Below are 20,299 nucleotides of genomic sequence, written 5' to 3' on the forward strand. Positions count from 1 at the left end.
GGAGCGGCGCGAGCTCGGTGGACGGCGGCGAGCTCCACCGGAGATGAGCGGCAGCGGGCTGGACTTGAGGTGGAGCGGGGCGAAGGGCGGCGCGGGCGCGCCCCTGGCGGCGTGGAGGGAGGAACCGGGCGGCGGCGGCGCGCGGGCCGGGAGGGCCCGATCCGGGCTCTCCGAGCCGGAGGAGAGAGAGGAACGGCGGGGACACGTGGCGCGTGCCTATTGGTGCGGGGCGGCGGCGCGGTTTGTCCGGCGGACGACGGACATGTCCGGCCGGCGGCGGAGCGGATTTTTTAGGGTTTGAAAGGAGGGGATCCGGGATTTCGGAGGAGGGCTAGTTTTATAGGTAGAGGGAGCTAGGAAGCTCCAAATGAGGTGCGGTTTTCGGCCAAGCGATCGTGATCGAACGACCGAGACGATGGAGAGGGTTTAGGTGGGTTTTGGGCCAAATTGGAAGGGTGTTGGGCTGCAACACACACGAGGCCTTTTCGGTCCCTCGGCTAACCGTTGGAGTATCAAACGAAGTCCAAATGGCACGAAACTTGACAGGCGGTCTACCGGTAGTAAACCAAGGCCGCATGGCAAGTCTCAGTCCAATCTGGAAATGTTTAACCCCCACACACGAAAAGAGGTAGAAAGGACCATCGGAGGAGATAGGAGCGCCGGAATGCAAAACGGACAACGGGGAAAATGCTCGGATGCATGAGACGAACACGTATGCAAATGCAATGCACATGATGACATGATATGAGATGCATGACAAAGGCAACAACATATGGAGACAAAAACCCGAACCCAAGGAAAATAAAATAACTTAGCGCTGGAAACGGCAAGAGTTGGGATACATATAAGGTAAATTACATCCGGAGTGTTACAACACTCCACCACAACGAAAGGATCTCGTCCAGAGATATAGGACTGGAAAAACGCCGGGTACTCAGAACGGAGGTGATCCTCGCGTTCCCAGGTGGCTTCACGGTCGGAATGGTGTGACCACTTGACTTTGAGGAATATGATTAACTTATTGCGAGTCTTGCGCTCAGTTTCTTCAAGAATAGCAACAAGGTGCTCACGATAAGAAAGGTCTTCTTGGAGATCAATGTCTTCGAAGTTGACGGTGCGGTTAGGGGTCTTGAAGCACTTGCGGAGCTGAGAGACATGGAACACGTCGTGCACATTTGCAAAGTTTGAAGGAAGCTCGAGTTGATAGGCGAGATCACCTCTCTTGCTGACGATATTGAAAGGACCCACATATCTAGGGGCAAGCTTCCCTTTGATAGCGAAGCGACGAGTACCTTTCATTGGAGAGACGCGGAGGTAAACATGGTCTCCGATCTCGAAAGCCAAATCACGATGCTTACTATCATAGTAGCTCTTCTGGCGCGATTGCGCTGCTTTGAGGTCATCACGAATGACTTTGCACATTTCCTCTGCCTCTGTGATCAAGTCATTTCCAAGAAGTTGACGTTCACCGGTCTCTAACCAGTTAAGAGGAGTACGACACTTCCTGCCATAGAGAATTTCAAATGGGGCCTTGCCCGAACTCGCTTGGAAGCTGTTGTTGTAGGAGAACTCGGCATATGGAAGACAATCTTCCCACTTCATACCGAAGGAGATAACGCAAGCCCTGAGCATATCTTCAAGAATCTGATTGACACGCTCAACTTGACCGCTAGTTTGAGGATGAAAAGCTGTGCTGAAACAGATGTTGGTGCCCATGGCCTTCTGAAAAGAATCCCAAAACTTGGAGGTAAATATGCTGCCACGGTCTGAAGAGATCAACTGTGGAATGCCGTGCAAAGAGACAATCCGAGAGGTATAAAGCTCCGCCAATTGAGCTGCAGTGATAGACTCTTTGATAGGCAGGAAATGAGCCACTTTAGTGAGTTTGTTGATGACAACGAATATAGCATCATTGCCACGCTTGGACTTTGGAAACCCAGTCACGAAGTCCATCTCAATGTGGTCAAACTTCCATTCTGGAATGGCAAGAGGTTGGAGGAGACCAGCTGGTCGTTGGTGTTCTGCCTTCACTCTTCTGCAGACATCACATTCATTCATGAACTGAGCAATCTCGCGCTTCATTCGAGTCCACCAATACGCCTGCTTGAGGTCCTGGTACATATTCGTACTCCCAGGGTGGTTGGAGAGGAGTGAATTGTGAGCCTCATTCATAATGACTTTACAAAGGTCACATTTAGGCACAACAATGCGATCCTCGAAGAAGAGAGTATCCTTGTCATCAAGGCGATAGCACTTGTACTTGGGTTGACTCTTGGCAATCCCAATCTTCACCTTCTTCACCATAGCATCAAGAAGTTGAGCCTCGCGAATCTGATCTTCCAAAGTAGGAGAGACTTGAAGGTTGGCGAGGAAAACTTGAGGAACAACTTGCAGATTGAGTTTGCGGAAAGCTTCACAAAGCTCGGGTTGGTAAGGCTTGAGAATCAGGCTGTTGCAGTAAGCCTTCCTGCTCAAAGCATCAGCAATCACATTGGCCTTGCCTGGAGTATATTCGATACTCGGATTATACTCTTGAATCATTTCGACCCAACGAGTCTGCCTGAGGTTGAGATTAGGCTGTCTGAAGATGTACTTGAGACTCTAGTGGTCAGTGAAGATGTCCACTTTTCTTCCCAATAAGAGATGTCTCCAAGTCAAAAGAGCATGCACAACTGCCGCCAACTCGAGTCATGAGTGGGGTAGTTCTTCTCGTTGGGCTTAAACTAGCGAGAGGTATAAGCCACAACTTTCTTCTCTTGCATCAACACTGCACCAAGACCTTGAAGAGAGGCATCGCAGAAGACCTCGAACGGTTTGGATTCATCAGGAGGAGTCAGAACTGGAGCAGTGACTAATTTCTCTTTCAGGGTGTTGAAAGCGATGTCACATTCAGGAGACCAAACATACTTGACATGTTTCTGGAGAAGGTTTGAAAGAGGCTTCGTGATCTTTGAAAAGTTCTGAATGAACCTTCGACAATAGCTTGCGAGACCAAGGAAGCTGCGGAGTTGCTTCACGTTCTGAGGTGGTTCCCAATTCACAATTGCAGACACCTTCTCAGGATTCACCGCTATGCCCTTGGAAGAGATGATATGCCCAAGGTAGAGAACCTCATCGAGCCAAAACTCGCACTTTGAGAACTTGGCGTAGAACTGATATTCTCTGAGCTTATCGAGCACCAAACGCAAGTGCTTGGCATGATCTTCCTTGTTCTTGGAAAAGACCAGAATGTCATCAAGGTAGACCAAGACGAAGTCATTTGTGTAGGCATTGAAGATGAAGTTCATCACGCGAGAGAAAGTCGGCGGAGCGTTGACGAGGCCAAAAGACATGACAGTGTATTCATATGAACCATAGCTTGTTCTGAAAGCCATCTTGGGAATATCTTGCTCACGGATTCAAATCTGGTGATAGCCCATACGGAGATCAAGCTTGGAGAATACTTGAGCACCTTTGGGTTGTTCAAACAGCTCGTTGATGTTGGGAAGTGGGTACTTGTTCTTTATAGTCTTCTTGTTCAATGGACGGTAGTCAACACAAAGTCGGTCCGTTCCATCCTTCTTCTTCACAAAAAGAACTCCACAACCCCACGGAGAAGAACTAGGTCAGATGAGACCCATTCGCTCTTGAATATCGAGTTGCTTCTTCAGCTCCTTCAACTCTTCAGGTCCAAGCTTGTAAGGACGTTTGCAAACAGGTTCCGTGCCAGGCTCAAGATCGATGACGAATTCAACTGGCCGATGCGGAGGCATTCCTGGAAGCTGTTCTGGAAAGACGTCTTGATATTCGCAAACGACTGTAATTTGAGAAATGGCATCCAGTTCACCCTTCTCATTGAGAGAAAATAGACGGATGGTATCATCACGAGCGGCAAAGACAATGACATCCTCAGACGAATGAGTCAATTGAATCTGCCTGGCAGCACAATCAAGATGCGCCTTGTGCTTAGAAAGCCAATCCATTCCAAGAATAAGATCAATATCTGAGTTTCCAAGAACCACTAGAGAGGACAGAAACTTGTAGTCGCCCAACATGATAGAGACATCGGGAGCAACCAAACTAGAAGTCAAAAGCTTGCCGGGAGAAACAACTTGCATGACTTTGGGCATAACCTCAGTATCAACATTGTGCTTCGATGCAAAAGGGAATGACAAGAAAGAATGCGATGCACCAGTGTCAAAAAGTACTTTTGCAGGAACATCGTTAACAGGAAGGTTACCCATGATGACATCTGACGAGTCCTCTGCCTGAGCTGCATTAATCAAGTTGACCTTGGCGTACTTGGGGTTATGCTTGACCACAACTGTACTTGTCGATCTCACAGGAGGAGGAGGAGGGAGACGCCTCTGATTGAAGCATTTGTTGGCATAGTGACCCTTCTGTTGGCACTTGTTGCACATGACCTCTGAAAGCGGACGGTGACACGGAGCACTTGATCTTGGAGCTTGAGACGAAGTCTTGTTCTGAAAGCCAGGGTTGGGTGGCTGGGAAGATCCACTGCCCCCTTTGCTCTTCTGCTGATAAGGCTGACGGAATGAAGGAGGAGGAAGCCAATACTTCTGCTGCTTAGCCACTTGAGTTGAGGAAGAAGGAGTAGCATCTCTGACTCGCTTCTTGGAAGCATCACACTTCAGTTGAGAAGTCTCTTGCTTCATTGCCATGTTGTAAAACTCATCGTACCTCTTGGGCTCAAAGAGAACGAGAGCTAGCTGGATTTCTTCTCTGAGACCACCCCTGAACTGGTATATCATGCTCTTCTCGTTAGGGACGTCCTGTTTAGCAAAACGGGCGAGCTTCTGAAACATCTTGTTGTACTCGTAAATAGACATAGAGCCTTGCTTCAGGTTGCGGAATTCCTCACGCTTGCTTTCAACCACACTCTGAGGAATATGATGAGCTTTGAAGTCTTGACGGAATTCATCCCAGGTAATCACACGGCCTCCTATGGAATCTTTGTATTGCTGAAACCATTCTGCAGCTTGGTCTTTGAGTTGGAAGGAAGCGAACTTGACAAAGTCCTCAGGCCTGACATTACTGCACTTAAAATGCTTGCATATGTCCACGAGCCAATCATCAGCGTCTGTTGCCTCAACACAATTGCTGAAGGTCTTTGGCTGATTAGCAAGGAAGCGGATGAGTGTAGCAAAGTGATTCTGATTGTTGCCTTGGCCCTGGTTCCCTTGGTTGCGCTCTTGAAGAAGTTGCATGATCAACTGCGTGTTTGCATTGGTAGCGGCCATCATAGCTTGCCATGCCTCCGGAGGTGGAGGTGGTGGTGGCGGATCAGGATTCGGAGTCGTGCGCGTTGGAGGAGCCATCCTAAAGAGGTTGACATCCATTAGCACATTGACAGACAAATATTGAAGCTGAATCAAACGGGTTGAAATTGCAACATATAGTATTCACATCCGAACAAAATGAACGAATGCATTCTAATTGAAATGGTCACATATCCATAAATTGAGAAGCCACTTAGAATTGAGGTAGAAGAAAAACAACAACAAGGTACAGAACAAGAACGAATACTTGGTAAGGATCACCCAATCCCAAACCAAATATCCGCGGAAGAAGAACTAGATCTACAAGAATTCCCACCTATGAAACTCCCGAACCTGTCCGGTTATGCAATCAGGTGTTGGGGATACAGGGGAAGCATAATATCTCACCCAAATCTAGCAAATCCTACATCCAATTGTATCCATCCTTCAACACATAACCAAGAAAAACTTCGGAAATCATCTACCTCAACCTTCAAAAAGCATCCGTTATACGAGTTATGGCAATACTCCCGAACTCCCGCCCCAGTACTGGGTGTCGTCGAGGTTATCTCACCAACAACTGCATAAAAGAGATTTTCGATGTCGGTGAAACTCAGGTATTCTAGAATCTCAATGATACAATTGTGACGACAACACCTCAGAGCTCAACTCCCCGGGACACTGCCACAACCCCTAAATGACAGGAGGCACCAAGAACAATGTTCTCGTCCTAAATCGATCGGAACGATTCCAAGATACCGGCATGATCCTAAATTTTTTTTAGTGAAATTTGAGAAGAGAAGAGTCAAAACTCTATGTCAGGAAGCCTTACCAGAGCGATGAAGGGACTGGGGAGTAAAAAGAATTCCTAAACTCTCCGATATATATATAATCCTAAATGACTCAAAACATTTTTCTAGAGTCAACAACGCTAGCGATTCGATCAAGCAGGGGGCTCCTAAGGTCGGGGAAGGTTCTGATTACCAACTTGTAACGCCCTCGATGCGGCTATATCTCCTATGTGTCGAAGCACGACTTAGAGGCATAACCGCATTGAAAGCAATGTCGCAAGTAAGGTAATCTTCACAACAACCCATGTAAATATATAAAAGGGGAAAGGATACATAGTTGGCTTACACACGCCACGTCACACAAATACATGAATAACATTACAATCATCCAATACACTCATGGTCCGACTACGGTACCAAAATAAAGATCAACCCCAACATGCGACACGGTCCCCGATCGCCCCAACTGGGCACCACTACTGATCATCTGGGAAAGACACGTAGTAACGACGAGAGTCTTCATCGAACTCCCACTTGAGCTCAAGCGCATCGTCTGGAGCGGTATCATCGGTCCCTGCATCTGGTTTGGAAGTAATCTGTGAGTCACGGGGACTCAGCAATCTCGCACCCTCGCGATCAAGACTATTTAAGCTTATAGGTAAGGCAAGGTAATATGTGGAGCTGCAGCAAACGACTATCATATATGGTGGCTAACCTGTTCGCAGAAGAGAGCGAGAAGAGAAGGCAAAGCACGAACGAAGAACTATGATCTAGCAGTGATCCTATAGCAACCTACGTCAAGCATTACTCCAACACCGTGTTCACTTCCCGGACTCCGCTGAGAAGAGACCATCACGGTAACACACTCGGTTGATTCATTTTAATTAAGTTAAGTTTCATGTTATCTTCAACCGGACATTAACAAATTCCCATCTGCCCATAACCGCGGGCACGGCTTTTGAAAGTTCAAATCCCTGCAGGGGAGTCCCAACTTAGCCCATCACAAGCTCTCACGGTCAATGAAGGATATTCCTTCTAGCGGGAAGACCCGGTCAGACTCGGAATCCCGGTTACAAGACATCCTCGACAATGGTAAAACAAGTCCAGCAACACCGCCTGAATGTGCCGACAAATCCCGATAGGAGCTGCACATATCTCGTTCTTAGGGCACACTCAGATGAGACATCCTACGAGTAAAACCAACCCTCAAGTTGCCCCGAGGTGGCCCCGCAGTCTACTCGGTCGGACCAACACTCAGAGGAGCACTGGCCCATGGGGGTTTAAATAAAGATGACCCTTGGGCTCCAGAAACCCAAGGGAAAAAGAGGCTAGGTGGCAAATGGTAAAACCAAGGTTGGGCATTGCTGGAGGAGTTTTATTCAAGGCGAACTGTCAAGGGGTTCCCATTATAACCCAACCGCGTAAGGAACGCAAAATCCGGGAACATAACATCGATATGACGGAAACTAGGGCGGCAAGAGTGGAAGAAAACACTAGGCGAAAGGCCGAGCCTTCCACCCTTTACCAAGTATATAGATGCATTAAGATAACAAGATAATATAGTGATATTCCAACAATAAACAATGTTCCCAACAAGGAACGATCTCCAATCTTCACCTGCAACTAGCAACGCTATAAGAGGGGCTGAGCAAAGCGGTAACATAGCCAATCAACGGTTTGCTAGGACATGGTGGGTTAGATGTTTGACAAGGCAATTTGGGAGGCATGATAAGCAAGTGGTAGGCATCGTAGCATAGGCATAGCAAAAGAGCGAGCATCTAGCAAGCAAAGATAGAAGTGATTTCGAGGGTATGATCATCTTGCCTGCAAAGTTGTCAGAGTTGACTTGATCCTCGTAAGCGAACTCAATGGGCTCCTCATTAGCGAACTCGTCTCCCGGCTCTACCCAAACAAGACAAACAAGCAAAAGGAACACAATCAACCACGTGCAATGCTCAAACAACATAATGCAAACATGGTATGCTATGCGGGATGCGATATGTGATGCATATGCAATATTTGACAAGGAATGATTGAACCTGGCCTCAACATGGAAATTCAAGAGTGCTACTGGAAAGGTGAGGTGATTTCTGTCAAAATCGATATAAATATCACCGGAATCGGATACACGGTTTGGAAATGGCAAGCAAAACAAATATAGCACCGGTCTGCGATAATCAGCAAGTAGCCATCTAAATGCATCAAGATAATTATGCTACAGCACTCAAACATGACAACAAAATACATGGCAGGGATCCACTCATGATGCTTGACAAAAGATGAACACTGAGCTACAGCTAATTCATCCATTAACAGTTTTAAACAAGCATGTCAAAAATGCAAATGATAACAGGTTTTCAGACTTAGTGAAATTAACACAAGTCTGGAATTTATCATCAGGAAGCACACTTTAGAGCATGAAAACTATATGATACAGGAGCTTAACATGGCAAAGCAAGGCATGGCATGAAGATACTCAAAGCACTTAACAAAAGTCCCTTAGTGACCTTGAGCCAAAAGGGATCGGAAAATACAATTGCAAGCATGTGAACATGGCAAAAACATAATCATATTACAGACTTAGTGAAAAACTGGAGCATGCAAGACAGTTAACGAGTAGGCATGTTTACGAGCTCGATGCACTCACTACAGAGCATGGCATGACAAACTAAGCATACACCCATCAAGAATACATGGCATAGAAGCTAGACATGGCAAGAACAACAACATATCATGCACGGATCAATAGCAACATCCTCGGCAAAATCGCTAACAAGTCAACAATCTGCAAGGATTCACGAAATAGCAAAAGTAGAGCTCGATTGACTCAAGATAGGATGCTCCATAAATGCAAAAAAAGAGATGGATGGATAGAGCACCACAATGTTAACAAATCATCCTTACTGATCATCCTCAAAAGAGGCACGGATCACTAGGAAACAACAAGAACATATGGCATAACGACGAAATCAGGTCAAGGACTTGGTCAAATTCTAAGTCCCTGAAATCAGCATTACCGATTACGCTACTTTGCAAGCTTGTGCTAGTCACCACATATAGCCCTTTTCCAACAGCATTTCGGGCATCAAGATGAGCTCAAATGAAAATGATGCAGTGAGATGAAATGATGTACTCGTTGAGACGAACATTTTTATATGCTACACGCGCAAATCGGAGCTACGGATGCAGAGATACGACATGCTAAAGTTTGCAAAAAAGGGTTTTGGGGGAAAAGTCAACCCTCAAAGTGGATCCAGATCTGGATCGGCCAGAGTTACTGTTCACGCACGGATGTCGAGGCTCGCCGGGGACGAAGAACGGGGCGACCGGAGTTGGGGTCGTTGCCGGAGTAGGGGAACAAGGTGGGGCGGCGCGCGGCGGTGGTTGGCGGCGGCCGGAGCTGCGCGAGCTCGGCGGATGGCGGCGAGCTCCGCCGGAGACGAGCGGCGAGCTCCACCGGAGACGAGCGGCAGCGGGCCGGACTTGAGGCGGAGCGGGGCGAAGGGCGGCGTGGAGGGAGGAACCGGGCGGCGGCGGCACGCGGGCCGGGAGGGCCCGATCCGGGCTCTCCGGGCCGGAGGAGAGAGAGGAACGGAGGGGACACGTGGCACGCGCCTATTGGTGCGGGGCGGCGGCGCGGTTCGTCCGGCGGACGACGGACATGTCCGGCCGGCGGCGGAGCGGATTTTTTTAGGGTTTGAAAGGAGGGGATCCGGGATTTCGGAGGAGGGGCTAGTTTTATAGGTAGAGGGAGCTAGGAAGCTCCAAATGAGGTGAGGTTTTCGGCCACGCGATCATGATCGAACGACCGAGACGATGGAGAGGGTTTAGGTGGGTTTTGGGCCAAATTGGAAGGGTGTTGGGCTGCAACACACACGAGGCCTTTTCGGTCCCTCGGTTAACCGTTGGAGTATCAAACGAAGTCCAAATGGCACGAAACTTGACAAGCGGTCTGCCGGTAGTAAACCAAGGCCGCATGGCAAGTCTCGGTCCAATCCGGAAATGTTTAACCCCCTCACACGAAAAGAGGTAGAAAGGACCACCGGAGGAGATAGGAGCGCCGGAATGCAAAACGAACAACGGGAAAAATGCTCGGATGCATGAGACGAACACGTATGCAAATGAAATGCACATGATGACATGATATGAGATGCATGACAAAGGCAACAACATACGGAGACAAAAACCCGAACCCGAGGAAAATAAATAACTTAGCGCCGGAAACGGCAAGAGTTGGGATACATATAAGGTAAATTACATCCGGGGTGTTACAGCAACGGAGATGAACGAAGTTGAAAACACTCCGGTTAAAAGGATAAGCGTGAAAAGAACATGATCTTTGACAAAATGAGCTGAAGGTTTGAAGAGAGCAACATCACAATGCCTCTGGAAGAAGTGAGAGAATGAAATGGAATGAATGGAGGGGAAAAACAAGGTCTTGAGAGAGCACGCTTACAACAAAAACTAGAACGGAGTTGTTGGTTATCAACAACGAAACAAATAAACTTTTAGTGGGCTTATGGAAAACATCTCAAAACTGAGGTGAACATTCTGCCACTAACGAAAAAAAACAATGGCTTGGAATTGATATGACAAGGAGACGAGAAACTATATCACGGGCGGATGGCGGCGAGCTCCGCCGGAGACGAGCGGCGAGCTCCGCCGGAGACGAGCGGTAGCGGGCCGGACTTGAGGCGGAGCAGGGCGAAGGGCGGCGTGGAGGGAGGAACCGGGCGGCGGCGGCGCGCGGGCCGGGAGGGCCCGATCCGGGCTCTCCGGGCCAGAGGAGAGAGAGGAACGGAGGGGACACGTGGCACGCGCCTATTGGTGCGGGGCGGTGGCGCGGTTCGTCCGGCGGACGACGGACATGTCCGGCCGGCGGCGGAGCGGATTTTTTTAGGGTTTGAAAGGAGGGGATCCGGGATTTCGGAGGAGGGGCTAGTTTTATAGGTAGAGGGAGCTAGGAAGCTCCAAATGAGGTGTAGTTTTCGGCCACGCGATCATGATCGAACGACCGAGACGATGGAGAGGGTTTAGGTGGGTTTTGGGCCAAATTGGAAGGGTGTTGGGCTGCAACACACACGAGGCCTTCTCGGTCCCTCGGTTAACCGTTGGAGTATCAAACGAAGTCCAAATGGCACGAAACTTGACAAGCGGTCTACCGGTAGTAAACCAAGGCCGCATGGCAAGTCTCGGTCCAATCCGGAAATGTTTAACCCCCTCACACGAAAAGAGGTAGAAAGGACCACCGGAGGAGATAGGAGCGCCGGAATGCAAAACGAACAACGGGAAAAATGCTCGGATGCATGAGACGAACACGTATGCAAATGCAATGCACATGATGACATGATATGAGATGCATGACAAAGGCAACAACATACGGAGACAAAAACCCGAACCCGAGGAAAATAAAATAACTTAGCGCCGAAACGGCAAGAGTTGGGATACATATAAGGTAAATTACATCCAGGGTGTTACAGCAACGGAGATGAACGAAGTTGAAAACACTCCGGTTAAAAGGATAAGCGTGAAAAGAACATGATCTTTGACAAAATGAGATGAAGGTTTGAAGAGAGCAACCTCACAATGCCTCCGGAAGAAGTGAGAGAATGGAATGGAATGAATGGAGGGGAAAAACAAGGTCTTGAGAGAGCACGCTTACAACAAAAACTAGAACGGAGTTGTTGGGTTATCAACAACGAAACAAATAAACTTTTAGTGGGCTTATGGAAAACATCTCCAAACTGAGGTGAACATTCTGCCACTAACGAAAAAAAAACAATGGCTTGGAATTGATATGACAAGGAGACGAGAAACTATATCACCGGGAGGATAAAGAAGAACTTGGGTCCTTTATAAGCACCATAAATTAGCAACAATCCTTAGGGAAGGCTTTAGGTGAAATATAACCCAAGATAACTCTAACGATGAGGTTGATGGATTTAAAATATCTCAATCTTGACAAACATGGGAATCATGAAACATGAACTCAAATTATCAAGAATGACATAATACCACCTCCAATGATATGGTAGAAAGAATTACACTCCGGATTGCAAGATGAAGAAATACTTGAGCTCCTTAGACAAGAATCTCAATGAACACTTCGAGAAGGAATTAAATCCTTAAAGAACCATCATGTAGAGCCTCCATGAAGAACTCCGATAACAAAAGGATGATCAAACGGAAGGAAAGAGAAGTTGAAAACACAAGGTGACGCCTTGCGATGATTAGATGAAGCTTTGCAAAGAGATAAAGTGGAGACTTGGAACTCCGGAAAAGAAAAGATAAAGCATCTCGAACTGAGAATGTGATATGATGAACCACTCCGGAAAAAGGAATTAATCACTTGGATGGAACAAGAATAAGAATTATGTTATGCATATCCTTCACCAATTTAAATTGATGACAAGCAACGGATTTAGCATACTACTTATTCTCGTAGGAAGGATTAAAATAGATATTGCGCAACTTGGGAAGGTCTTCAACAATCCACGGTAGGATTGAAACAACGAATGAATTGATATGATAACGAATGAAGAGAACTCTTGACCGAACCACCGTAAGAATTGAAAAACGGACGAAGTAAAGGAATGAATCACCGGAAAGAATTTGAAAACTAACGAAGATACTTGAGAGAATTGTGATACATGAGAATGAAGATATCATGAACTGATTAGAGATCACTTGAAGGAAGCACCGGTAGGATTTGGAGAACCATAGCTGAAAGTTGATAATGAATAAATCTTAGATGATGGGCTCCGGATAATCAAACTGAACAGAATCTTGAATTGCTCCGGATAGGTGAAAAGAATTCCGACAATCAAAAAATATTTATGAGAGGATGGGCTCGAAGTAGAATCATGAATCTCTGAGAGAACGGATAAGATATGGAGGTAAAACTCTTCTTCAGTCTTCAAAATCTGAGAATGACGACGAGAAACACCACCAATAATTGAAGAGGCACTCCGGAAGAATCAAAAGCGAAGAGATTGAGCCAACGATGAGAAGAATTTAACCGGTCTTGTAGAAAGGCATTTGACTGATGATAAATCATTCTTATGTCAAACTTCGAAAAGAAATTTGAGGATAGCTCTGGGAAAATAAGAAGAGTCAGGTAAGATCCTGGGAAAAGACCTGTGGGTTAGGGCCCACTCAAAAGAAAACACCATAGAATGATTTAAAAGAGAGAATGCACCGGTAAGATTTAAATGGCTAGAATGAGATAACAACCTTGCAAAAGCTTGAACGAATGCAGAGTGGAAAACACGAATCTTCGAGATATCTTGAGCACTCCGGAACAATTGAATAGCGAGAAGTGAATTATTATGAGGAGCACCGGTATGAGAAGGCATTTGAAACGAGGAAAGGATATGATCAATAAATCTTGAATTGGTTCCACCGGAGAAGAAAGAGAATGAATAATGATGAACTTGAGGTTCCGTTAGGATCTTCATGAGAATCACTGGATAAGAACATTGACGGAACAGAATGGGGAGGCTTCACATCAATAAGATGGATACTCGATTAAGAAATCTGAGACCTTGAAGAAAAAAGGGTGGGTGGGCGGGAAAAACAAAGGCAACTTGGGACGAATGAAGCAAACAACATTGAGAAGACTTGGAGTTGACCTTACAGAAGTGACAAATGATAGGATCATCTTGAAGAGAATCGCATCGGCTGACAAGGATTGACATGACAAACTCGATGATCGAGAAGGATTAGTATTCCCATAGGAACATGAGAACACCACTTAGGAAAGGTATGGAATCAACATTTGACATTGAAGCAACTCGAATACCACAACTCAAAACAAATCAAAGGATTGGCTTGCAGAATAAGCCGGAACAAACATATGATAGAGATTTCGTCCGAAGTTTTCGTGGTGGGGCCTACACGGGCTCGATCGTACATCACCATCATGTACAAGGTAGTGCACATGACATAGAAAATGTCCCTGAGTCAGCATAGCCAAGGACTCTTTAAGACACAATGAGACCACTGTAAAACCAACCGTGGATAGGCGGACCACTAGACGTCAAACCCCAATTTCATATCATACATCTGTCGGAAAGATATCCTAAGAGCTACTTGAATTCCCACTTATAAACTCCCGAAATTTTCCGATTATGCAATCAGGTGTTGGGGATACAGGGGAAGCATAATATCTCACCCAACACTAACAAATCCTACATCCAGCTGTATCCATCCTTCAACACATAACCAAGAAACCTTCGGAAATCGTTTACCTCAACCTTCAAAAAGCATCCGTTATACGAGTTATGGCAATACTCCCGAACTCCCGCCCCAATACTGGGTGGCATCGAGGTTATCTCACCAACAACTGCATAAAAGAGATTTTCGATGTCGGCGAACTCAGGTATTCCAGAACTGCAACGATAAAATTGTGACGACAACACCTCAGAGCTCAACTCCCCGGGACACTGCCACAACCCCTAAATGTCAGGATGCACCAAGAACAATGTTCTCGTCACAAAACCATCAGAACGATTGCAAGGTACCCGCATGATCCTAAAGAAAACTTCGTGAAATTTGAGAAGAGAAGAGTCAAAACTCTACGTTAGGATGCCTCACCAGAGCGACGAAGGGACTGAGGAGTAAAAAGAATCCTACTCCCCAATATATATAATCCTATAAGACTCAAAACATTTTTCTAGACTCAACAACACCAATGATTCGATCAAGCAGGGGGCTCCTAAATCGGGGAAGGCTCTAATTACCAACTTGTAACGCCCACGATGCGGCTATATCTCCCACATGTCGAAGCACGACTTAGAGGCATAACCGCATTGTAAGCAATGTCGCAAGTGAGGTAATCTTCACACAACACATGTAATACATAAGGGAAAGAGATACATAGTTGGCTTACAATCGCCACTTCACACAATCACATGAATAAAGCATTACATCATCCAGATACAATCAAGGTCCGTCTACGGAACCAAAATAAAAGAAGACTACCCCAAAAGCTACATAGATCCCCGATCGTTCCAACTGGGCTCCACTACTGACCAACTTGAAACGGAACAACATAACGAACATGATCTTCATCAAGCTCCTCCTTGAGCTCGGTTGAGTCACCTGCACGGTATCATCGGCACCTCCAAGCTGGTTTTGGAAGTATCCGTGAGCCACCGGGACTCAACAATCTCACACCCTCGCGATCAAGACTATTTAAGCATATAGGTAGGGTAAAAGGTATGAGGTGGAGCTGCAGCAAGCGACTAGCATATTTTGGTGGCTAACATACGCAAATGAGAGCGAGAAGAGAAGGCAAAAGCACGGTCAAGAAACTATGATCAAGAAGTGATCCTAGAACAACCTATGTCAATCATAACTCCAACACCGTGTTCACTTCCCGGGCTCCGCCGAGAAGAGACCATCACGGTTACACACGCGGTTGGTGCATTTTAATTAAGTTCAACCTCAGGTTTTCTACAACCGAACATTAACAAATTCCCATCTACCCATAACCGCGGGCATGGCTTTCGAAAGTTCAATCCCTGCAGGGGTGTCCCAACTTAGCCCATCACAAGCTCTCACGGTCAACGAAGGATATTCCTTCTCCCAAGACAATCCGATCAGACTCGGCATCCCGGTTACAAGACAGCCTCGACAATGGTAAAACAAGTTCAGCAAAGCCACCCAGATGTGCCGACAAATCCCGATAGGAGCTGCACATATCTTGTTCTCAGGGCACACCGGATAGGTCAAGCTACGAGCAAAACCAGCCCTCGAGTTTCCCTGAGGTGGCCCCGCAGGCTCCCGTTTCGGACCAACACTTAGAGAAGCACTGCCCCCCCCCCGGGGGGGGGGGGGGGTTAAAATAAAGATGACCCTTGAGTCTGCAGAACCCAAGGGAAGGTGGTAGGTTGTCAGTGCAAATGGTAAAACCAAGGTTGGGCCTTGCTGAAGGAGTTTTATTCAAGGCGAACTGTCTAGGGGTTCCCATTATAACCCAACCGTGTAAGGAACGCAAAATCCGGGAACATAAGACCAATATGACGGAAACTAGGGCGGCAAGAGGTGGAACAAAACACCAGGCATAAGGCCGAGCCTTCCACCCTTTACCAAGTATATATATGCATTAATTAAATAAGAGATATTGTGATATCCCAACAAAATATCCATGTTGCAACATGGAACAAACTCCAATCTTCACCTGCAACTAACAACGCTAAAAGAGGAGCTGAGCAAAGCGGTAACATAGCCAAACAACGGTTTGCTAGGACAAGGTGGGTTAGAGGCTTGGCTTAAAAATGTGGGAGGCATGATATTGCAAGTGTTAGGTATCGCAGCATAGGCATAGCAAAAGAGCGAGCAACTAGCAAGCAAAGATAGAAGTGATTTCGAGGGTATGGTCATCTTGCCTGAAATCCCGCAAGGAAGAAGAACGAGTCCATGAAGAAGATAAACGGACGTAGTCGAACGGGTCCTCACAAACGCGACGTTATCGAAACCAACCCGAAGAAGCAACACCGGAAAGAAGCACACAACATAGTAAACAACCAACACATGAACATGGCATGATATGCGGTATGCGGTATGTGATGCATGTGCATGATTTGGAAAGGAAAGATTGAACCTGGCCTCAACTTGGAAATCCAAGAGTTCCATTGGAAAGAGGAGTCGATTTCGGTCGAAATGGATATAAAGATCACCGGAATCGGATGCACGGTTTGGAAATGACAAGCAAAACAAATATGGCACCGGTCTGCGATTAACAGCAAGTAGCCTTCTAAATGCATCAAGATAAATAAGCTACTGCACTCAAACATGATAATAAAATATAGTGCAGGGATCCACTCATGATGCTTGACAAAAGATGAACACTGAGCTACGACTACTTCACTCAATAATAGGTTCAAACAAGCATGGCAAAAGAGCAAAAGATTACTGGTTACATACTTAGTGAAAATAGCAACAAGTCACGAATTTATCACCAGGAAGCAATCTTTAGAGCATGAAAACTACATGCTACAGGAACATAACATGGCAAATCAAGGCATGGCATGAAGCTACTCAAAGCATACAACAAAAGTCCCTTAGTGACCATGAGCCAAAAGGGATCAGAGAATACAATTGCAAGCATGTGAACATAGCAATTAACGATAACAGATTCAGACTTAGTGAAAAATTGGAGCATGGCAAAATAGATAACGAGTAGGCATGATTACGAGCTCGATGCACTCACTACGAGGCATTGCATGACAAACTAAGCATACACCCAGCAAGTAGACATGGCATAAAAGCTAGACATGGCAAGAACAACATCATAGCATGCACGGATCAACAACAACAAACTCGGCAAAATTGCTAAACATGTTAACAATATGCCAGGAACATTTTATAGCAAAAGTAGATCTCGATTGACTCAAGTTAGGGTGCTCCATAATTGCAAACAAAGACATGGATGGATATAGCACAACATTATCTACAAAACATCCTTACTGATCATGCTCAAAAGAGGCACGGATCACTAGGAAACAACATGAACATATGGCATAAAAATAATGACAGTGCAAGGACTTAGTGAAATTCCAAGTCCCTGAAATCAACATCATGAGTAAGCTACTTTGCATGCTTGTGCTAGTCACCACAAAGATCACAAAAATACATGGCATACACCCCTGTAAAGATGGCATGGCATACTACAAAACACATGTAGAGCTCAGGATCATAGCATGCACACATTAATCATGGCAAAAAATGACAAAAGTGCATTTGCTGAAACAGATCTGAAACTATCATCACATAGCCCTCTTCCAACAGCATTTCGGGCATCAAGATGAGCTCAAATGAAAATGATGCAATGAGATGAAATGATGTACTCTTCGAGGCGAACATTTTGATATGCTACACGCACGAATTGGAGCAATGGTTGCAAAGTTATGGCATGATGAAGATCGCATAAAAATTATGGAGAGAGGAGAAAGTCAACCGAGGTGATTAGGGTTTCCAGATCTGGATCGGATCGAGCGGCGCACGGAACGAGGAATGTCGGGGAGCTCACCGGAGTTGACATCGAGGTCGCCGGAGTGGTTGAGGACGGCCGGAGCAAGCGGGGCCGACCGGAGAGGACGAAGGAGAGCTCGGGCGGAGGAGCTCGTGCGGTGGCCGGCGCGGCGGAGCTGCGCGCGGTGGCCAAAGCAAATCGGCGGCGAGGCACGATGGTTGGCGGCGGCGCACGTGGCGTACTGGGCGGCGGCGGCACGGGAGATAGGCGGCGGGGCAGGCGCGCGGGGCGCGGGGCGCTCGGGGCCCAGGGCGGCTTGGGCGGGCCCCCCGCGGGCCGCGGCGGTCCTCGGCGGCGCCGGTGGAGAGAGAGGGAGGCAGGGACAGGTGGCGCGCGCTGGTTGGGCGAGGCGGCGGCGAGACTGACGTGGCACGTCGTGATTGGCTGGAGTGAGGTGGCTGTGGGGCGGCGGACATGTCCGGCGCGGTGGGAAGTTTTTGTCCGGCGGCGCGAGGAGTGGGGCTAGGGTTTGTCTGCGCGAGAATTTCGGAGGGAGGCACATATATATAGGTAGAGGGAGCTAGGAGAGTCCAAATGAGGTGCGGTTTTCGGCCACGCGATCGTGATCGAACGATCTATATGATGGAAGGGGTTAAGGTGGGTTTTGGGCCACTTTGGAGGGGTGTTGGGCTGCAATACACACGAGGCCTTTTCGGTCCCACGGTTAACCGTTGGAGTATCGGACAAAGTCCAAATGGCACGAAACTTGACAGGCGGTCTACTGGTAGTAAACCAAGGCCACATGACAAGTCTCGGTTCAATCTGGGAACGTTTAACACCCGCACACGAAAAGAGGTAGAAAGGGACACCGGAGGACATAGGAGCGCCGGATTGCAAAACGGACAACAGGGAAAAATGCTCGGATGCATGAGACGAACATGTATGCAAATGCAATGCACATGATGACATGATATGAAATGCATGACACGAAAGCAAATGACAAGGCAACAACAGCGAATAACTGGAGGATACCTGGCACAACGGTCTCGGGGCGTTACACATTAGCAGGGATTTACTGTAGCTTAATTATCTGGACGTCACATCGCTCCTCCCTCCTGGAGCCGGGCACAACTTGTTATTGTAGCTTAATTATCTGGAAGTCATCGTGCTAAGGATTCATAGGAGCAACTCCCCAAAACAGCAACCGATGTCGATGAAGAGAATTTTAGATCAGAAGGATCCAACTTGAAGACACATGAACAAAGACGAACAAAGACCGGATCCGAGCGGATCCACCAAAGACAACCACCGACCAAATCTCACGAGATCCGTTGGAGACACACCTCCACACGCCTTCCGACTATGCTAGACACACCATTGGGATGGGGGCTAGGTGGGAAGAACCTTATTTCATCTTGAAGAAGCCGTCATCATCTCGTCTTCTTGAGCAGGACACAAACCCTAACAAAACTTGAAGAAGCACCTGAAAATGGAGCCCTCCTGCCGGCAAGGGCCGGGATCCACCATGCACCCATGGCCCTAAGGCCACAGGAGATGTGGGAGATTGGTGGCGTCGCCGACGGGAGGCAGAAACCCTAGCCACCTTTTCTTGGAGGAGGGACAAAGGGAGGTGACACCTACACATAAAACAATACTCCCTTTGTTACAAAATAAGTGCCTCAATTTTGTATTAACTTTAGTATAAAGTTATACTAAACTTGAGACATCTATTCCGGGATGGTTAGTACAAAGTTATACTCCCTCCATTCCATAATGTAGTGCGCTCGTGTTTCCCAAGATCGAAGTTTGACCATAAATTTAACCAACAAGATCGTATGCGGCGGGAGCAAAAATTATACCACTAAATTCGTATTTTTGATATGAATTCAGTGGTATAATTTTAGTTCCCGCTGCAGTCGGTCTCGTTGGTTACATTTATGGTCAAACTCAGATCTCGGGAAGCGCGGGCGCACTACATTGTGGAATGAAGGAAGTACTAAACTTGAAACATCTATTTTGCGACGGAGGGAGTAGCACAATCACTGCTACCGATTTTGTTAGAAAATGAGGTGTGTATTCAAATTAAATTGCTCCAACCTCTCCAGGCGAGTAATACACCGGGTTATTAATTTCAGCCTTGGATTTCAAGAACTTTAGCAATTCAATCACGTCTTGTTCAGCTTCCGCATGCAAGGTTCAGTCGACATATGTGTGTGAGTGAACTATCAAAGTTGTGTAAATTCTCACTGCATTATCGTACATTGTGTTATCTC

The sequence above is a fragment of the Triticum dicoccoides genome, chromosome 6A (assembly GCF_002162155.2).
Source record: "Triticum dicoccoides isolate Atlit2015 ecotype Zavitan chromosome 6A, WEW_v2.0, whole genome shotgun sequence".
Lineage (NCBI taxonomy): Eukaryota > Viridiplantae > Streptophyta > Magnoliopsida > Poales > Poaceae > Triticum > Triticum dicoccoides.